Source organism: Heterocephalus glaber, unplaced genomic scaffold (assembly GCF_053883595.1).
Source record: "Heterocephalus glaber isolate CG9 unplaced genomic scaffold, H.glaber_assembly_v1.0 deba00001463, whole genome shotgun sequence".
Classification (NCBI taxonomy): domain Eukaryota; kingdom Metazoa; phylum Chordata; class Mammalia; order Rodentia; family Bathyergidae; genus Heterocephalus; species Heterocephalus glaber.
Window position 1 is genome coordinate 14,227,403 of NW_028258310.1, and position 22,272 is coordinate 14,249,674.

At 40.3% G+C, this 22,272-nt stretch overlaps 1 protein-coding gene across 10 annotated transcripts in view; it reads right to left on the reverse strand.

Annotated features, from left to right (window-relative positions):
* The window catches only part of Sh3rf2 (SH3 domain containing ring finger 2), a 220,453-nt gene that overhangs the window by 24,490 nt on the left and 173,691 nt on the right, over positions 1–22,272 (reverse strand).

Consider the following 22,272-nt stretch of genomic DNA (forward strand, 5'->3'; position numbering starts at 1 on the left):
AAAATTTAATGGCTGCTTTAAATTGTGTCTTTTAAAAATTACCTTTCTATTCTTCTTCTTGGTATATGGAAATGTAACTGACTTACATTTATTTGTATCCAGTATCTTGATAGACTTATGCTTATTCTCATTACATTTTTCTGGATTCTTTATAGACAATAATATCTTCTGCAGATAATGACAGCTGGGTTTCTTCTTTTTAAATATTTACTCTTGGGGCCAGGGATTTAGCTCAGTGGTTCCAGCGCCTGCCTTGCAAATACAAGGTCCCAAGTTTGATCCCCAGTACCAAAAAACAAATTTACTCTTTTAGTTCATTTTCTTGCCTTATTGTGCTGGCCAGGAGTTCTAGGATAGTGTTGAGAAGGGACATAACAGATGTTTTGTTCTTTTTTTTAATCTTAAAGGGAATGCTTTAGACACTTCAACATTAAATATGATTGTTGGTGTAGATTTAATTTAATTTAATTTATTTATTTATTTTGGCACCGGGGATTGAACTCAGGAGCTTGGGCTTGCGAGGCGGGTGTGGTGCCACTGAGCTAAATCCCCAGCCCTGCTGTAGATTTTAGGTAGATTCTATTAATCATGTGAAGTAAATTTCCTTCTATTGCTAGTTTGCTATGATTTTTTATATGTAATGAATAGATATAGAATTTTACCAAACACAATCCATTGGAAATGTCACAAGGTTTTCCGCCTTTAATCTGTTAGTGTGATTAAATTAGATGAAGTAATTTTCTAATGTTTAAACCAACCTTTCAATGTTTGGAAGAACTCAATTTGATCATGATGTATTCCATTTTAATACATATCTGGGAATGGCTTGCTAATATACACAAGGAATTTTGCATCTGTGTTCATAAGTGAAATACTTTTTCTTTGTTGTCTTTTCTTGTTTTTGATACAAAGAATAGTCTAGCCTTATAGAACAAATGGGGGATATCCTCTTTCATTTTTTGGAAGAGTTATATAAAAGTTGAATGTCTCCTCGTTGACAATGTAAAAAAATCACATGTAAATCTACTTGGGTCTGGGATTTTCTTTCTGGGAAGATTTTAAAATACTGCTGCAATTTTTTTAAATGGTTAAAATAGTATTCTGAAGTGTTTCCAGGAGCTGTTTACCAGACATAAAATGTTCTTGCTAAACCTTATTTGTTGAAGATAAATTCCTGAGGGAGCATTTACTTGGTGGCCTCTACCGTAGAGAAAGGGTACTACTTGAAATGTCAGCATAGAGGCTTGGAAAGTTCCTGTTACATGCACCCTCTACTGTCAATTTGAGTCCTTAGAAAACTCCAGAGTCCCACTGTACTACTCAAGAAGGTTCCACTGGAAGTCACTGAGTAGGTAGCCTTTTGTAGCTCCTTGAGACTTTGGGCAGCCATGGATACAAGAATGGACTTTTGGGCTGACTCGGGTTTGAGTTTTGGCACTGAGCTTACTGGCTATGAGGCTCAGGCTTAATTCCTCTGTATTTCAGTTTCCTCATTTGTGGAAGGGGGAAACAATAGTAGCCTTCTCATGAGACTCTTGGGTGCTTTCAATAAGAACATGTATGAAAAATGCTTTGCACTGTTTGGCTCCTATAAAGCACCTAATATGTGGTTCCCATTGCTCCTATCATGAGTAAGAAGGATGTAAGACAGAAGTATGAGGAGAAGAGGCAAGCAACAGGACTTCCTCAGTAGGACCAGATTTAAGAAGGAAAGAGTCCTCTCTAGGATATAAGGGTCCAATAGGCCAGATTCCCTTTGAGGAAGATCCAGTGATGGGGTGGCTGACCTCTGGTGTGTGGGGACGTATATTTAGGAGTTTTTCTTCCTTGACATCAGATTGGGCTGTACTTGTGTATCATAAAGCTTCCAGTGAAGGATGGGGTCTGGTACTTCCCCATAGCTGTGCTTTACATTGGCTTCTTGGGAAAAAGCAGAAAATCCAACTCACACTTCAAACTCCAAAGAAAGCCTTCCCTGAGTTGAGCTGTGTCTTTTGTTTGAGCACATTGTCCCCTGTCCTGCCACTTCCTCTGCTATGGTCTACTTCATGCTTTCCTGAGCCCAAAGGCCTGCTGCCTTCACAAGGGAGCAAGATGTGGGTACCAAGGCAGCTGTGATGGGGTGGGTACTGTCAGTGCTTTTTGAAATGCTGGGTTATACAAATCTTTAATTATAACCCCTGTCCGCTAGTCATAATAGTCCACTTGACGAAGTACCATTTGGCAATAATTATAATTAAATTCTCTCACTGGGCTTCATTAAAGGCCATAAAAATTTAAAGAAGAAGAGGTCTTCTTAAGTTGGCTTTGGGTCCTTTCATGGTATTTATTCATAAAAGATGCTTGTTAAGCATCTACCAGATAATGCACACTGAGCTAGGTCCTGGGGATCCATCTTTGTCAAGACTGCTCTCACGTACGGGTAGATTGTGTGTTAAAATACTATCTGTCCTATGCCAGTGTCCTGCCTCACATTTTCCATACAAGAGCACCCCAGAATTAGGAAGTGTATGAACAGTGTCCCTCCCACCTCTTTTATACAAAAAGTGACCTTAACGCCTTAGAAAATAGCTTTACACAGTGGAGAGTAAGGAAAATAGACCCATGGGAATAGTTGAATGGGCCTGCCAATGGCAGCCAAGACACAAAACATAATTGTTAGGAACTTGGGCTCTGAATTCAGGTTTCTTTGTTACTTTTTTATCATACAACCATGAGCAAGTTAATTAAGCTTCCTGTTCATAATTTCACTCATCTGTTTTAGTTGAGTTACAGTAGGTGTTTCTCTAAGGATTTGTCAAATATTATAAGCCTAAGGGTCTCACTTTGGGGGAGACAGCTGCTAAGGGAAACTGAAATCAGAGAGAAAAGTTAATTCAAAAAATCCCTTTGAAGGAATTCAGAGATCCCAATAATCATTTGACAATATTGAGTTTTTCTTGGCATCTTTGCAGAGTTTGCTTTTTAAAAAATCTTGTATTTTCTGTCTTTTAATTCTTTTTTTCCCTGCTCTAAGATCTGTAGATGTGCTTCTAATCCCCCCATCTCTGTGTCTGTCTCTGTCCCTGCCTCTCTCTCTCTCTCTGGAATGGACCAAATGACTCGTGTACTAGGAAAGTGCTCTATCATTGAGCTAAACTTCCAGTCCTGTATTTTAATGCTTTTAAAAATTTCTCAAAGGACATTACAGTAATAACAATGAACATTTTTAAAAAGAGGAGAATAGATAATGACTACTTCTGACATTATCAAGGCAGTTTTCTCTGTTCCCTTTGAGTAATTGAGTTTCTTCAATAAATGAATTTATAATCTTAGAAATGATAGAGTCCGATTCTTCCATGGTATCTTGAAACACTGCCTAATATCTTCTTTTTGCAAGCCTGCCTTCTTTATGGGAGACTCCTGGGGACATAACATACTGAAGCTGTGACCTCCATTGGTCATATAATAATTTTCCCTTCCCGTGGGATTAACAGAACATAGTCACAGAGTCCATCAAGATGAGGGCATCCTATCTAGAGACAGGCTCAGAAATTTACAACAAATGGAAAGGGCATGTGACATTTCTAAAGGCATCACTTAGAGCTCCTTTCTGAGTAACATGTTTCTGGCCTGGTATGTTTTGCAGAAGTCAGAAAGTTGTTCCTCAGTGTCTCCAATTAGATCCAAACATTTTTGATTAGCTGCCCCAACAGGCCTTCCATCCTTGCCTGACAGTGGGCAGCCTGTGGTTCTTCTGGTCCCCTCAACCCTCTGCTGTCTTTCATCACTGAGTGAACCTCATGAGCTTGGAGTCCCAGGCTATTTGGACAATCAATGCATCTCACCTTCCACAGCACTGCATTCCAAGGGAAATGAACAGAGAGTTAATCCATTCAGATCATCTTTGTTTCCACAAGTCCTGGTATTTTTAACTCATTGTGCTAACAAGAAATGAAAACATTGACTTGCATTAAGAAAGAGGAAATTCTTAATTTTGACCCAGTCTTAGAACAAATGTAAATTTATTGTTTGTATCCCCAGCTTTGAGAACAATATCTAAGCACTCAAGAAATGTTGTGAATCTGCTTCTGGAAGAATCAGTGTCTCAGCCATCTGAGACAGATGTGAAGAAATTTTTTCTCCTACTTGTCTCTTTTGTTGGTGTTAAGAGTTTGGAACACCAGAAAGTTGAGGTGTATTGGTAAGTAGTTCAAGTTTTCGTTCTTTAATTTTTCTTTGATAGTCCCTAACTTAGCCTCTTTTCCCAGCCAATGATTTCCCCACAAAAACCTGCATGTCATTTTCCCAAAAGAAGGCCATGGGCTCATGCTCCAAGATTCTGGGAAACAGATATCCTATAGAAGCAGTGATTTGAAAATGGCTCATTCCCCAGGTGACAAGTGCTCTGAAGGTCTGAGTTCTAGATGAGACAATGTGAAGATGAAAAGGGTTTCAAAAGAAAGCATAATCCCTTTTTAAGGAGTGTGTAAGCTCACTAATAGGGAAAACTAAACAGATTTCTGAAAATACAACCACCAGAAGTGCTAACTAATGTTTACAGACTACTTGCTAGGGGCCACACATTCTGAAGCACCCTATTTTCTCGCATAATCTTCATAACAAATGAAAGGACTAAATACTGTTATTATCATCACCATTCACAGTTTACAGATGAAAATATCATGGTAAAAACTTACAGTAATTTTCCCCAGGCCACTGAGAGAGCAAGTAAGCTAAGCTGGGATTCAAATTTACAGTTAGACTTTAGAGCAGCCCTCTCAGCCCTCCCTATGGTACAATGCATCATGTACATTTTGGAGCTTGAATCAAGTGGTGCTGGATGTAAACGCTGGAAGATGCACAGAAGGCAGGAGTCAGTGAGGGTGGGGATCTCAGACAGGAGCCTCCTGCTTTCTGTACCTCATTTGCTGGCCTGAGCCAGAAAAGGTTTGCTTGGAAACTGCAAGGAAGGCTGAGAAATTTCCTAATCATTCTTCTCATAAAGGTTTTATGGCACACTTTTATGACTTTCACAAGGCATAAATAGGATGTAGGGCTGGGCTGTGGCTCTGAGCAGAGGCTTGGGAAGCCTCAGGGAAAGCAATGACACCATGTGGGTCATTTCACACACAATGCTGATGGCCAGTGGCCAAAAGAGAGGTCACCACACCTAGTGCCATTTTGCCCCTGGTTGCAGGCCAGATCAAGTGGCCATCCTCTATGTAATAACCAGTTCTTTAGGAAAAGAGTTTTGTGGGCCAGGGATTTAGCTCAGTGGTGCTGCCGCCTGCCTCGAAAGTGCAAGGTCCCAAGTTCGATCCCCAGTGCCTAAATAAATAAATAAAAGAGTTGTGGCCAGGGAATTCAGGTTTCAGGTTCATTAACTATATGAATCTTAAAAAATCCACAGCCTCTGGCTTTAGTATGTGAGAACTGGAAGGGGGCTTAGAGGTCATTTAATTTAATTCCCTAAGCTTTGAGGAGGTCACTGGTGGGGTTTGGCTGTAGAGCCAGGTCCAAGGCCACCACAGGGAGAGAGGCCATGTCCTGAGCAGCTGGTTTGCTGAGTTTCTTTCCCAGACTATGTTTTCCTCTTTTCCAACAAGAATTTACTGAGCTTTCCAAGTGCCTGGCTCTGTCCTCATGGAGCTTATATTCTAGTGGGGGAAGCAGGCAAAAATTAAACACATGCAAAACTCACAGGGAAACAGACTAATTGAAATATGTTCTATAAAAAAACAGGGATAGAACAACAGAGGGAGAATGGTTTTGGACAAGGATTTTTTGATTCCATGTCTTCCTAGAATGACCTTGGCAATGAATTCATCCAAAACTAACATGCTACCTTTCCCTTGCACAGGAATGTATGTCTCCATGGGGCTCTCAACTTCTGGGGCAGGTCTCTTCCTCCTATAGTGCGTGGAAGGGGACACATCAATCAAAGTCATATTTTTTCTATGTATGGGAGGCTGCAGACTTGGAGGTACAGATGCTTGGGCTCAAGCCCAGGGGTGCTGGTGATTTTGTCCTGATCAAGCCCAAACATTAAAGCACTAACACACGGATAAACCCTCAGGAAGGGAGGGTATTGATTAAGCTCAAAATCCCGAGAGCTATCAGAGCATGAACAAGCAAGGCAAGAGTGAAATCAACAGAACTTAATGTCGACACCCTTTATTCCCTGTATGGAATGTGATGTCAGAGGAGACCCCATAGTCCGAATTCACTTGTCACTCACCACCCCCTACAGAGCCCTTCCTCCGTCACTCATTTAAATGCGTATTTCTTTATTTAACTTGTCATCCTTACAAGAATTCCTTCACTGGTACACTCACATCTTCTTTTATCAAATCCCTCCATCATTTATGCTTTCATTTATTCAGTCCCTTATGTTTATTGACTCATAGACATAGGTACATACACATTCACTGGCTGTCACACAATTTTTCACTCACAAATGTATTCAAGTCACATGTACTAAACATCTCTCCATGCCAGGCTTAACTGGGCTTATCCCTGAGAAGGTCAGGGACTACCAGTCACCCTGTTACATTATGGAGTTGAGAGCAATAAGTCAGGATGCAGGTAAATTCTAAAGCAAGATGGAAAGTGATACATGCTCATATGGAAGCACAGGTCAGATGTGGGTGTTCAGATAGTGCCTGCCATTCGTCCAGTGCTCCTTCCTCCCTGGAGGGACAAAAGTGACCAGACCCACCTACTCACAAAGCATTTTGAAGGAAAAAAGAAAATGGCAATGTTTTAGCTTAGAAGTCACTAACTTTCTATAAATGATAAGGTAGTGAATATTTTAGGCTTTGCATACAGTGTCTGTCACAACCACCAAACTGCCATTGTAGCATCAAAAGCAGCCATAGATGATACCTAAAGTATGAGCCTGGCTGGGTGCCAATAAAGCTTTATTTTTGGACACTGAAAATGGAATTTCATATAATTTTCACCTGTCATGGAGTATTATTCTTCTTTTGATTTTTTTCCCCCAATAATAAAAACCATTCTTCTTGCTGATTATACAAAATTAGGCAGTGGGTTGTATTTAGCTCAAAAGGTCTGGTTTGCTAATCCTCTTTTAGGTCAAAGAAATGAATGGCCAATGGATAATTTCTAGGTGAAAACAGTAAAAGTAGTTTGGGGTGGGTTGTCCTTCCTCTGGAGGCTGCTTGCTGTACTAGGCTAGAGAGGTAATGCCCCAGAAAGGACTGAAACCCAGGCATAGAGAATAAGACTTTGAAAATAAAGTGCAGGCATTCTCCCACCTTATTAGGGAGACGAATGATTAAACCTGTGAACTCACTCTGTGATCCAGGGTATGTTTGGCTCCAATCTGTTTAGGCTTTGTCTCATGAGTGCATGCCCTGGCACATGACAAGGATTCAGTAGATTGGAACTGAATGGATGGTCACCTGCATGTGTGGGCATGCTCTGCCTATGAACAGAAGCACTGAGGCAGCAGGACGACTCTTCTAGTCAGTGCCAGCTCAGGTTCTGTAAAAGGCGATGGAGAAAGGTACAAGAGTGCAGTTCAGTAGCCCTGAGTTGAGCTCGGAGGGTGGGAATGATCTGTTCTCCTTTCTGACCTGCCATCTGTATCCACAGAGCTGCCCTGTGTAGTGCTCAAAGTGAGAAAGCAGGGCTCCTTTGCTGAAGTGTCTTGGAAGCAGAAAAACTGGCATTTGCAATATTCTTTGAATATGTAAGTGGGTTTGTCATGCACCTAGTTGTGCAATTTTCTATAGGGCTTGATTGTTTCCAGGTGAGATGAGAGAGACAAGGATGGATATTTTATCTCTCAAAGCTTATGCTTTAAAAATTATATTCCAGTTACAAAGAAAATTATTATATCAGTTTTTAAACGAAAAAAAAAATTGCCCAGGTTGAAGGGAGAGGAAAGGATTGGGGAGAAAAAAAGAAGAGCCAAAATATATTATGTACAGGTACAAATTCCATTTGATGAATGTGATCATTATGTATATCTAAAGTATACCAATAAAATTAATAAAAAAAGAAAAAATGGCCCATTTCCTTGTAATTTTGTTTGTTTTCTTTTTCTTAGAATGCAGCTAATGCCAAAACTAAATTTCCTAAGATATTAAAAGAGTTGTTACAAGCCAGGGATTTAGCTCAGTGGTTCTGCCGCCTGCCTCGCAAGCGCAAGGTCCTGAGTTCAATCCCGGTACCAAAAAAAAGAGTTGTTACAGGGGGCCATATCTAGCTTTTCCATGAAGACAATTGGGGATCATGCCTCTTTTGTGTCCTCCATAGAAGCCACTACTTGTGAAATGGCCTGATTTTCAGCTTATTTCTACAGAAAACATACCACGTAGTAGCTTGTTTGCTGAACAAACTCATGTATTCCTATGCCAATGTAGCCTGCAAATAATGCCAAATTACTCAGTGATATAGAATCACTAAATCTCAGATTATATTTGTGGGAGTGGGGAGGGAAGCTAAATACATGGTGTACACATCCCATTTCCTACTCCTGGGGCAGTGACAGACATTGCTAATCATTCCTATCATTCCTTCCCACTGTGCCTGGCTGCTGCTGGAGGATCTCTCCTAAATTGTCACAGTGGACAGTGGAGATGCCTACACTTGCTGTTTGGGTAGGGAAAGAGTGTAGATTTGGAAGACAGTCGGACCTGGGTTCTGATCCAAACCCTGAAATGTACTTGCTGCGTAACTTTGAGCTAGTTACTTAGCCTCTTTTGGTCTCAGTTTCTGTGTCTAAAGTGGGAATAATAACAATAACAATATCCACAGATACTGGGGTGTGTGTAAGACCATGGCACTGGGTTGGTCACAAAGTGACAGGGGTGTGTTAGTCTCTGGCTGCACATTTTCAGTGACAGGACTCTGGCAAATCCACCTGTCCAACCTTGGAAAGTAACAGGTTTCTCCAAAGCCCTTATGTTCTTAACAAGTGTTTGAGGAGAACAGTCTGCTGTGGTTATTCAGAAAAAGCATCTTCTTCACACACCCTTTACTTAACTGCTACTTATTATGCACCCAATATATGCCAGACCCTGTGATACAACCTGAAAATCAATGATTTTCATCTAGGGGATAACCTTAAGACCAGGGGACATTTGGCAATGTCTGGAGATATTTTTTATTGCTACAAGTGAGTGGTGAGTTCTGTAGGCATTAGTGGTATTATAGACAGCCGAGTTAGGTAGAAATATTATAGGCAGTCAGGAGAGAGAGCTAGGACCTTCAGAGAGTCATGACAAAGGTGAGACACACCACAACTGTGGCCAGAGACACTTCTGTAGGAGACCAAGCCTCAAGATAAAGACAAGATGACCAGACCTCTATACTTCCTCAAAGGGCAAACATTGGGTCTGATGAAGTCTAGATAGACATCAGTCACCTTGTGGGTGTCCAGGACCTTTGGACCCACCATTTCCTAGAAAAGTCTTTGTTCTTTCCATCCATACTTCTTTTTTTTTTTTTTCCATCCATACTTGTTATGTGACTTGTTTTCCAACTGGACGACTATCACGTGAGTGATTATGCTTAAAAGCTTATTGGTTGATCATGGCTGTGGCCCACACTGTACCCACATGGGTTTTACTCCATAAAACTCCCCTGTAAAGTGGGGTCCCCAGCTACCCATTTGGGACCCCTCCAGCCTCTCAGGAGCTATCCTATGAATAAATATCTTCCTACTCTTAACCTCTGTTCCTAGAATTCATTCTTTGATTTTTAGAGAATACAAGCTCGGTGTATCAGACATCTAACAGGTTGGGAGATACAATAGTTCATATTTCATTTCCAGTATAATTTCCTGTGTCAGTAGGTAGAGGATAGTGATGGCTGCTAAACCTCTAATGTACAGGAATTATCTGGCCTAAAATGTTAATAGCGGCAAGGTTGGAAAATTCTTCTGTATGTGAATATCTTATTCAGTCCCTAACAGGTCTCAGTGGAAGAAGCTATTAGTGTTCCTATTTTTTTTTTTTTTTTGGTACCAGGGATCAAACTCGGGTCCTTGCGCTTGTGCAGCAGGCGGCCAAACCACTGAGCTAAATCCCCAGCCCAGTGTTCTCATTTTAAGTGAGCTCTTGCAAAGTTGAGCCACGTGGCTGAGGGGGCTGTACCACTGAGGTCTGTCCATGCCCCACATGTGGCCTTAAGCGATATTCTTTTCCCCTACCAGCTGTCCTGTACACCTTGTTTCACCTTCTCTTCCCCTTCTGTTATATTTTGCTTCTCTTATTTTTCCTTCTTGCTGAGGTCAGTGGGAGGGAGTGTGTGCTACGGGCCCCACTAGATGTCAGTGATCCCTGCTCCTGGCTCCCAGAGCTAAAGAGTCTCTGGTAAATGTCTGAGGCGCAGGCTGGGTCATTCCCTCTTTTCCCTGGGCAGGGCTGGGTAGCCTCAGTGGCTCACCTGCCAGGATTAATTGGGAAAAAATGATGATGTAAAGTTTAACCTCTCATTGGAGAAACGCTGAATCAAGGGAGCAAGTGAGGTTAATTACTGAACCTGATTTAGTCACCAGAAACCAGAAAGGTTTTTTCCCCAGAGCACTGAGGGAGCTTGGGCAGGGCTGGAAATGCTAGTCCTATAAGAGTCACCATGCACCAGGAGGATGGCACATCGTGGCGTGGCTTCAGCACAAAGGAGGCTGGGCTGTGGGGCTAAGGAGAAGTGGATAAGACCTGGGTGGGCCTCCTTTCTTCATGTGGTGATTTCTGCTAACCTGCAGGTCTTCTTCAGGCTGACTTCTCTGGCCTCCCAGGCTAGGACCCCCTTCACCACAGGCTTCCCTCATTCTAATCCTCGAACTACAGTACTTTGCACACTAGACTTCTGTAATCAGCATTGTAATGCTTTGTTTCCTGCATTTTCCCTGCTGGTCTGGAGGTTTCCCCAGTGTAGAGACCATGTCTATCTTATTCCCTGGGTCACCAGAGCCAAGTTCAGTGTTTGGTACCTGACAGGCACTCTACAATTCTGTATTGACTGGTCCACTGATAGGCTGTGAGGCACTTTGGCAACCAGGACCCACTGTAGGCACTGGGCACCCATTAGGTGAGGACAGGGCTCACAGAAAAAGGTGATAGGGGCATATAGAAAATGGTCAACAGACAGCTGTCCCTGCCTCAGCCCACACGTGAGGCTCCTTTATCATGTTTTTTCGATTGCATTCATTCTCAACTTTCCTCATATGGCTCACATGGAATTAAAGCAGAAGGTCTGAAAATTGCCCTAGGGCCCCTCAGGAGCCAAAAGTCACACTTATTCCCTACTTCTGGAATTGTCACTGCTTATCAAAGAAGTAAAGGGGCTTTTAGAAGCCTTTCCACTTGAAGGCAGGCTCCAACATGTCAAGGCTCCAAGTGTGCGTAATGAATCACTCTCAGCAAGGCCTGTATGTACAAGCCAGCCCTGGGGACACAGGATGGGGGATGGACCTGGCTTGGCCCAAGAGTAATAATAATTGAGCTAACATTTATCGAGCCAATTACCATGGCTAAATTCTGGCCATTATCTCATGTACATGCATTGCCCTATTTTTCACAACAATCTTATAAAAATTACTATCGTTGGTTTCATTTTACAGATATAAAAAACTGAGGCCTCTAGAGATTATTCTGTCCAGTAAGAAGCAACGAGGGCCGGGGTTTTGGCTCAGTGGTTCCGATGCCTGCCCACAAGTGCAAGGTCCCAAGTTTGATCCCCGGTACCAAAAAAAAAAAAAAAAAGACACATAAGAAGCAATGAGTTCCTTCTTGTATCTGGCTGACCCTAAAGCCCATAGTTTTCAAAAGCTCTTTGCTATAAAGCTCTTTGCCTCAGGGAACCTGTCACCTGCTAGGGCTGAGAAAACTTCCAAGTAGCCAGAAAAAGCCCAGATGTCTCATGTGAATGCTTGAACAGAAGAGAGGAGGAACCCAGCAATGACCTTCTCATGTTATCTTCACAGTGTGCTGTTAACTAATTAAGCCATATAATACTCTGCTGGGTTGCTTTTGTCATTCCATCTAGCAAATGAAAAAACTGGGGCCTGGACAGGCAGAATGCTTTAGCCAGGGCCGCACTATTAGCGGGGGGGGGGGGGGGGGGGTGTGGCTGGGGGTGGGACACATGCTGACATGAGGGTCAGTTACTCCTGGGCTTAGCTGGTGACATGTTTCTTGTGCAAATAATGTTCACTGCAACCTGGGACAGTGTGGATCAAGGATAGGGCACTAAATTATACATTATAGGCACTTTAGTTCTGTTTTAAATTATTAGTTTATCTATTTGGGGGAAGACCTTGAGTCTGCAAGGAAACTACCTCTTTCTGTTAGCTTTCTTACAAAGAAAATGAGTCAAGATCACACCCATATCTGCTAGTAGTTGTGAAAAATACATCTTGGAGAAATTAGATCAGAAGGATCATCTTGATTTCAGAAGATATTTGTCTCATTCCCTGAAGCTAGGGTGGCCTTTGTCTCACAAATGATGATAGTTTAAAAGCTCTGCTGAAAGGAAAGAGGGGAAAGTTAAGAGCGGTGGCTGCAGCTTGGTGAATATTGCTAATCCTTGGAAAGACTCTGCATGGAAGGACTTCTCCATTTTGCAGATGAGGACACAGGCTCAATGGCTTTGGTACTTAGTTCAGTGCTATTCAGTTATTAGGTGGCAAAGTCATGGCAAGAAGCTTTGCCTGACTCAAAGCCTTTTTATTTATACTTGGCTTCCTTTCTTTATAGAATAAAATGAAAACCAACCAAAATACAACCCTAATACCAACAGATTACACAGGCACCTCCAGCATTGTTAGTATTCATTTCCTAACAGTGTATGTTATAGCAGAGACCTCTCATTGTACCTCCCCATGTTGCTTGTGTTTTGATTTATGTTTGTTTTCTTTTCTGAACACAGGAACCCAAAATTAATAAAGTAAACTTACATCTGGGAAAATAAAGTTGTTACTCATCCCCATATAAGTCCTTGAGTCCTTTCTTTTCCTGGCTGGACAAACCTAGGCCTCTTTCTCCAAGTCCTGGATCAAGTACAGAAGCCAGACCTCAGGAAAGGCAAGGGAGTAAGCACATAGCCAGAGGCTGGGACTCTGAGGCCAGCCTGAGGGCAGTGATAAGGGTATAAACAAGGAGCCTGGCACAGGCAGGCAGGGAATTTTAGTCCAGCTGGCAGTGGCCAGTGGAAAAAGGGTTAGCAGTTCAGTTATGACAAACATGCCAGGCAGGAAGGTAGTGACAAATGAGTTCTGTCTTTGAGTTAGGGGAGTGGCCAGGAACAAATGTGTGTGTGTGTGTGTGTGTGTGTGTGTGTGTGTGTGTGTGTAAGAGAGAGAGAGACAGAGCGAGAGAGAGAGAGAACATGTACCTTTGGACCTTTGGACATACCCCATATATGCTGAGGGCCTGTAATATGGCATTCTAGTGAGATAATTTAAAGAGAGGTCACTGTGCAGGAGGATCTTACCAACAGTGAACTCTCAGTAGTCAATACTACAGAAGCATTGCAGCTTTGAATAATTTCAGGAGGAATGATTGATTTGGAATGTCATTATTTTGCCATTCAAAATGAAATAATGTTCAAATCATTAGATGAAAGGCTGAGGGGGAACCGATGGTATCTCAACTTGGATCAATTTTAATGCAAGAATAGTAGCAAACAGGCATTTTGTGCCTCCTAATGTGCTTCAATAAAAAAGTACTTAATTTTTAGGGCCTGGGATTTAGCTCAGTGGTTTCACCACCTGCTGTGCAAGTGCAAGGACCTGAGTTTGATCCCTGGTACCAAAAAAAAAAAGTACTTAGTTTTTAACAAGAGTGCCAGGATAACAAAATGGGGAAATAAAAGTCTTTTCACTGTATGGTGCTGGAACAACTGGATATCTGCAAGCAAAAGAATGAATTTGGATCCCTTACCTTATACCACATAAAAAAATTAACTTCAGCTGGATCATAAGCCTAAATATAAATGCTAAAACCATAAAACTAGAAAACTATGGTTAGAGCTTTGTTTATTTGTATTAAGCTACAGTTTCCTAGATCTTACAACAAAAGTAAATGCAACAAAGGAAGGAGTAGACAAAATAGATATCATCAGAGTTAAAAACTTTTGTGCTTTACAGTTTCCAATAGCTAAAGCTTGGAAACAGCCCAAGTGCCCATCAACTGGAAACTGGATAAAGAAGATGTGGTTTTGCTATAAAATGGAGTACTACTCAGCCATAAAAAATGAGAAACTAGAGACATTTATAGCTAAATGGATGCATATTGAGGCCATACTCTTAAGTGAAATAAATAGGACACACGTGTAAATACTGAATAGTTTCTCTAGTGTGAGAAATTGAAAGTGTAAATAAGGATGAAAATGATTAAAATGAATAATTGATAATTTGAAATAGGAAAAGGTCCAAAGGTATAGAGGTGGTGGGAGGGGAAGGGGAAAGGGAAGAAGGGAAAGGAAAAACTATGAGAAAAAAAATGGAAACAAAATCTATGTAAATAGGGAAGGGTGGAGGGCGTGAAGGGCACACAGGTAATGGGGGAAAAATAAGACTAAGATACATCATGTACAGGTACAAGCACCCAATGATAAATGTAAACGTATTGTATACCTAAAATGTACCAATAAAAGAATTAAAAAGAAAAAAAAAACTTTTGTGCTTTAAAGAATACCACCAAGAAAATGAAAATAAAACCTACAGAATGGAGAAATTTTGCAAGTCATATATCTCTAAGAGACCTTATCTGTAATATATAAAGAACTTTTACAACTCAATAATAAGACAACCCAACTAAAACATGGGTAAAGGATAGAAACAATTCTCCAAAGAACATTTCTACAATAAATTCATAGATAGCCATCAGTGAAATGCAAATTAAAACCACAATGAGATGCCACTTCACACTCATTAGGGTGGCTATAATAAAGACATAATAAATCAAGTGTTGGTAAATATGTGGAAAATTGGAACACTCTGCAATGTTGATGGCAATGTCAAATGGTATAAGGACTTTGGAAAATAGTTGGCAGTTCCTCAAACAGTAAACTATCTGGTCTAGCAATTTGTAGGTGTATACTCATATGAAAACATATTTATACAAAAACTTGTATACAAATGTTCATAACAGTATTTTAAATCATAGCCAAAAAGTCAAAACAACTAAAATGTCCATCAGCTGATGAATAGATAAACCAAATCTGGTATAGCCATATAATAAAATGTTATTTGGCCATAAAAAGGAACTAATACTCATTACAACATGGGTGAATCATGGTAATTGAAAGAAGTTTGTTACAAAAGATCAAAATATTGTATGCTTCCTCTTATATAAAATGTCCGTGAGGGCCAGGGATTTAGCTCAGTGGTTCTGCCGACTGCCTCGCAAGTGCAGGGACCCGAGTTCCGTCCCCGGCACCAAAATAAATAAAATAAAATAAAATAAAATAAAATAAAATAAAATAAAATGTCCAGAATAGGCAGATCTATAGAGACAAAGGAAATTAATGTTTGCTTAGGGCTGGGTTGGGGGGAAGTGAAGGGTTTGGGGAGTGTGGCTAAGAGGTATAGGATTTCTTTTTATGTAATGACCATGTTTAATATTGATTATGGTGATGGATACTCAACTCTTGAATATATTAAAAATCATTGAATTGTGCATCTAAACAAAACAAAAATGGACCTAGTACTTTCCATGAAGTATTCTTGCCAAAAAGTTGGGACTGATTCTGATCAAGCCTAAAAAGTATGAAGGACAGAGGAATATATTAAATGACACCACAGAGATGTAACCAGCAGTATCCAGAATGTGGAAAATTTAATAGGACAAATGATTTAATAAAAAACACATTCATTGCAAAGAATAAGGAGGACTGCAACTATACTACAAAGCTAGTGTGATAAAACAGCAAGGTACCGGCAAAGAAACAGACTTGAGGACCAGTGGAACAGATTAGAAGATGCAGAAACAACGCCAGACACACTCAGCCATCTCATCTTCAATAAAGGAGTCAAACACCCTCACTGGAGGAAAGATAGCCTCTTTAATAAATGGTGCTGGAAAATTTGGGCTTCAACTTGCCAAAGATAAAAACTAGACCTATATCTCTCACCATGCACTAAACTAAAATCAAAATGGATTAAAGATCTAAATATTAAAATAGAAACTCTGAACCAGTTGGAACAGAGGTTAGGTAGAACCCTTGAAGACATCGGTGTAGGAAAAGATTTTATGAACAAAACCTCAGTTGCCCATGAACTAGCACAAACAATCAACAAATGGGATCTCTTCTTATTAAAAGGCTTCTGCACAGCAAGAGAAACCACCAGCAGTGTGAAGAGACAACCCACAATGTGGGAAAAAATCTTCACCTGCTCTTCCTCAGACAAAGGTCTACTATCTTGAATCTATAAGGAACTTAAAAAGATCAGACCTCCCAAATTTAAAGACCCAGTCCAAAAATAGGCATCTGAAATGAACAGACATTTCTCAGACAAAGAAGTAGAAATAGCAAATAAATACATGAAAAAATGTTCAACATCATTGGTCATTTGAGAGATGCAAATGAAAACAATGCTGAGATTCCACTTCACTCCAGAAAGAATGGCTGCTATCATGAAATCAACCAATAACAAATGCTGGTGGGGCTGTGGGGAAAGAGGAACCCTGCTCCACTGCTGGTGGGAGTGTAGACTGGTGCAAGCACTATGGAAATCAGTATGGAGATACCTCAAAGAACTAGGACTGGAAGTCCCATTTGACCCCGCTATTCCACTGCTGGGGATCTTCTGCAAAGAATTAAAAGAATCATACCACAGTGATATATGTGCACCCATGTTCATAGCAGCACAGTTTGTAATAGCTAAAACTTGGAAACAGCCCAAATGCCCATCAACTGGAGACTGGATAAAGAAAATGTGGGTTTTTTTTATAAAATGGAGTACTACTCAGCCATAAAAAATGAGAAATTAGAGACATTTATAGCTAAGTGGATGCACATTGAGGCCATACTCTTAAGTGAAATAAATAGGACACACATGTGTAAATACCAAATAGTTTCTCTAGTGTGAGAAACTGAAAGTGTAAATAAGGACTAAATGTATAATAGGTAATGTGAAATAGGAAGAAAAGGGGCAAAGGGGAAGGAAGTGGGAGGGCTAGGAGAAAGGATAGAAGGGAATGGGATTAATATGAGAAAATGGAAAAATAGGAACAAAATCTTTGTAAATAGGGAGGACTGGAGGGGTTGAAGGGAGGGCTGGGCAAGGGTGAAAAATAAGAACCAAGAGAGACTATGTAAAGGTGCAAATTACCAATGATGAATGTCATGATATTGTATACCTAAAATGTACCAATGATTAGAATGAATAATCGATAATGCAAAATAGGAAGAAAAGGTCCAAAGGGGTAGGGGTAGTGGGAGGGGCAGGGGAAAGGAAAGAAGGGAAAGGAAAAAATGATGAGAAATGGAAAAAGTGGAAATAAAGTCTTTGTAAATAGGGAAGGGTGGAGGGGGTGAAGGGAGGTCTAGGAATGGGGAAAAAATAAGAACTAAGATGCATTATGTAAAGGTACAATTCCCAATGAGAAATGTAATTGTGTTGTATACCTGCAATGTACCAATAAAAGAATTTAATACAAAAAAAAAAAAAGAATAAGGAGGATGGTGAATGTGTAGAATAAAATAAATTTAAGAAACATATTAACCCAGTGCAAGGAGTTTATCCCATTTGGATTCCATTGAATGAATAAATTATAAAAAAGAATTTCTCAGGCAAGTATGTAAGTTTGAACACTTTTAAAATTTTTTGTTTCTTTTTAATGTATGATAATGGTATCATAGTTATGTTAAAAATGGTTTAAAAGAGATATTTACTAAAACATATAGGGATGAAATGATACATCATCTTGACTTTGCTTTAAAATAGCCCCATCTTAGGGCCGGGGATTTAGCTCAGTGGTTTCAGTGCTTGCCGCCCAAGCGCAACGATCCCTGGTACCAAAAAACAAAACAAAACAAAATAAAATAGCCCCATCTGGGAGCAGGTGAATAATGAGAATGTATATGAAGTAAGATGGCCCAAGTTGGATAATTTCTATTATACTATTCTTTCATCTTTTATATATATTTGAAAATTTTTATTATAAAAATTTGAGGGCCAGGGATTTAGCTCAGTGGTTCCACCTCCTGCTTTGAAAGTACAAGGTCCCGAGTTTGATTCTCAGTACCAAAAAACAAAACAAAACAAAACAAAGTTAAAAATGTATAGGAAAAAGACTGAAGAATAATGTAGCAACTGACTACTAAGAACATTCTGAATATTAGAAATTTAAAAAGTAACAACAATAAGAAAAATGGTAACCAATACTGTACATACATTTGTTTTCATCTTTTGATTTTTTTCAACAACCTTGTGAGGCAGGGGTTACTTTCTTTTTTTGATGGGAAACTGAATCTCAGAGCTGTTATTGATTTGTCTGAAGACCCGCAGTTGGGATGGGCAAAAGTCATCTGGATGCAAGGCTGCTGTGTCTTCTTCTGTATGATATTTGATCTCTAGGTGGTTGTAGATTGTTCTCTACTCAGGAGGCTTTGGCAGAAGAGAGGGAGCAAGTCCCTCTGGTCCTTTTTTGCTTTCAGACATCTACCATTCAACCTCTGCTAAGACAATTAACTGATAGTTTATCAGTCTGTCTTCATCGTCATCTGTCCCTCATACTTTAACAAATATGTTTCAAATAGCTATGAAGCTCCCTCCCATATAAGGCACGTTGGGGCAGATAATGATGAGATGGAACAGAGTGATCAGGGATTCATTTAGTGGAGGCTCTCCCCTTTTAAGACCCCCTCTACCACATTTCTTTTGAGACTCTAAAAGCATCATTTGTGAGTATGGATTTATTGAGTGAGAATTGCAAAATGAAAGTAATTTATATTGGGAGATAGCAATGTAAGAATATAAGCATAAGGTTAATTTATCTCTGTACATGATTTGTTTTTTGTGGTTTTTTTTTGTTTTTTTGGTACTGGGGATCGAACTCAGGAGCTTGGTGCTTGGGAGGCAGGCATAGCACCACTGAGCTAAATCCCTGGCCCCTCTCTGTACATGATTTGATAAAGAGTCTAAAACATAGATTTGCATTGAGAGGGTGTCCAAGAGGGGAAAATTATCTCAATACTAAATAAGAAATATCCTATGGCATCCCTGAACACTATCAAGTTGGCTTGGGAAGCCCCTATGGAAGATGGGGACATAGGACATACCTAGAGAGGGTCTGGACTTATAATAGATCAAGCTCCTAGAAACTACTTCATTTAGAATTTTCCAAATATGGGCTTAAAAGGGGAGTCAGTTTTGTACACCTCAGAATTCTCCACAGTGTTGAAAGTTCCTTCCAAAGAGCTCAGGGAATGTGCTTGGGCTTGTCCCTACTGTTCTGGCATAGAATGGAAGAGGGTGGGGAAGGAATTGCATTGCTTATGCTGGCTCAAGTGACCCATCCCCCCATTTCTTCTTTTCTTAACAATCAGAAATAGGAGGGCTTCTGGAAGGCAACAGCTACATAAGTGAATAAAACAGTATCCCTTCCCTTCAGAAATTTTCAATCTAGTAAGCACGGTGATTATATATATATTTTATAGGACAAAGAAGATGCTATATATTGTTTGTAATACAAGTATAAACAATATGCTGTGAACACGGGGAGAGATATGAATTCTGCAGGTAAGAGGAGGCAAGCGCTTCCATGACGAAATGGTATGCATGCAGGGGTTAAGATATGATTATGACTGTGATAGGTGAATGCACCAGAAACAAATTCCAGAGGGAATAGTATTTAATTAGTCAAGAAACATTTGTTAATTGCCCAAGAAAATGCAAGATCTGTACTGCGCATAAGGACAAAAACACAGTGAGGAAGCCTTGTATATACTGTGCTTAGGAATGCTGAGTAGATCGCTGCAACTTACGTGCGTGTGTGTGGTTCATACACATTGTGTGTGTGTGTGTGTGTGTGTGTGTGTGTATGTTCATGTATGTATATGTGTGAGGAGCCAGGGGTGCTGGAAGGTGGGTTGTAGCCAGATTGTAGAGGGCCTAGATAGAATGTCATACTAAGAACTAATTATGGGGAGGGAGCATAGATTTGCCCTCACACCCTGGCTCTGCTTCTAGCCTTGAAACTTTGGGCAAGTTATCTACTCTTTCTGTCTCAAAGGTTTCCCATTTGGTAAAATGATATACCAATGCCTAAACTAAACAGCTGTAAGAATAGTTATAATGTTTGTAAATCATTTCTCAACAGTTTTTGGCTTTTAGTGGACACTCAATAAACAGCACATATTACTGTTCCTCAGGCTATTGGGAACCATTGATGGTTTGGGGGAGAGACATGGCTGAAAGGATTTAGGTTTTGAAGAGATCATTGCGGAGGCCATGACTGAAAAAATGGAGAGGGTGTAAGTGTTGGGTAGAGTGAAATGCAGTAATTGAGCATGGATGGGGAGGCAGTGAAGAGGTGGGAGCAATAGTCTAGGGAAGAGATAAGGACCAAAACTAAGGCAGTGGCATAGAACGGACAAGCAATAGTTATTTAGGTGGCAAAATGAGCTTGCTGACTATTTGGATATATGAGGTGAGGGAAGGAGAGCTTTCTAGTTGTATAGCAGCTCCATACCCCAGACCTGTGATACACATGGAGAGGAAGGCTGAAAGAGGGGAATGGATATACTAACACTGTAGAGAGAGGGGCCATAGGAAGGGAGGAAGACAGTATGCTGAAGAAGCAGGACCTTTTAGGAAGCCTACTGTTACAGAAAACAAGAACACCTCATTGTTCTATGAGTATGGGAGAGGGGCAATAGGCTCCATATCCTGAACCAAGTCAATTTTGGAATCACCAAGAGAGGGAGGGTCTTGTAGTTGCGCATTCCCCCAAGAGTCACTGTATTGTTGAGGGACTTTTCTCACTCATGTTTTGTGCAGTTGAAACAGTGTAAGCCATTTTTTCCTCAGCATGGACTGAGAGAGAATCTCCATGACTCTTTCAAAGGCCAACTGCATTGGTGCCAATTCACCTACTTGCCCTCTTCACCAAAGTTGTCTATGAAACATACTCAGGTTCTTCAGGTCTAATCCTGAATTTAAATGGAGTTTTTTGGGGGTAGTCCTGGGGAATGAATCCAGTGCCAAGCAAGTACTCTACCACCAAATGCAGTTGTTTTTATGATTTTAGTTGAGAGTTACAGTTCATCTGGGAAGTTATTTCTTGATTTTCTACCCAGAAGTGTCAGGAGGTTCCCCAAAGGTAGGAAGATATGGAGACAATGGGAAAATGAAACTCTATCCTCTGGCTTTTCCTTATGAGAAGGTAGCAGTCACATCTCTTTGGTGTTTTGGACTTGAGAGACAATTCCAGACCTGTTTCTACTGTAGTAGGGAAACTAGGCTATTTAACTGGAATGATTTCGGAAAAATGTCTTCTTACATTCCAACCACCCTTTGTGGAGTTGGTGAGGCCTAATATGTTCTACAAATTTTCAAAAAAATTTTTCCTTGATCTTTTAGTTCATAGTCATAAAAGGGAATAACAATCAAATATTTAAATATTTCTCTTTCAGCATAAGACAGAACTTAACAAACTGCTCTCCTGTCTGCTTCCATAGTACCTCATAAAGCTCTGGTCATACATGTATTTTACCTGGGATCTAAACTGCATTTAGTGTTTTCTAAATTGCATTGTATCCTATCTTCATAGTTTTTTTTTTTTTTGCCAGATTCACATACTATTTGTACCTTTATTAACATACTGTTTTTTTTTTAAATAAGGAAAAGAATCTTTAAAGTAAAGTATTTAAAAATGTTCATACTTCGGTTATGGTTTACATCTGGTGTCCGCCCAAAGACTTTAACTCAGGCACTGGGTTCAGTGCCTTTCTCTCTTTTCCACAGAGAAGGAGATTAACAAATGCTAAAGAGGTGTTAAAGATGGACTAGCACCAAGTTAAGACTTTCTTGATATAAGAGAGCTTGTGGAACATTGGAAGGGGAATACTATTCTTGGCCCATGATTTTGTGCTATTAATTTCTAAGTTTCTACACTTGTCAGTGTGGGTGCCACCAGGGTCGTCCTACCACTTCAGGAAGCCCTAATTCCTCTATGGTTAGCCATTAATTTTTTTGTATCCCTGCTAAACTGTGAATTCCTTGATGGCAACAGATTATTCTTGGTGCCTTCTGCACCACACATGATGAATGCTTGGACACAGTAGTTCATGGAGGAACAAAGTGATAGC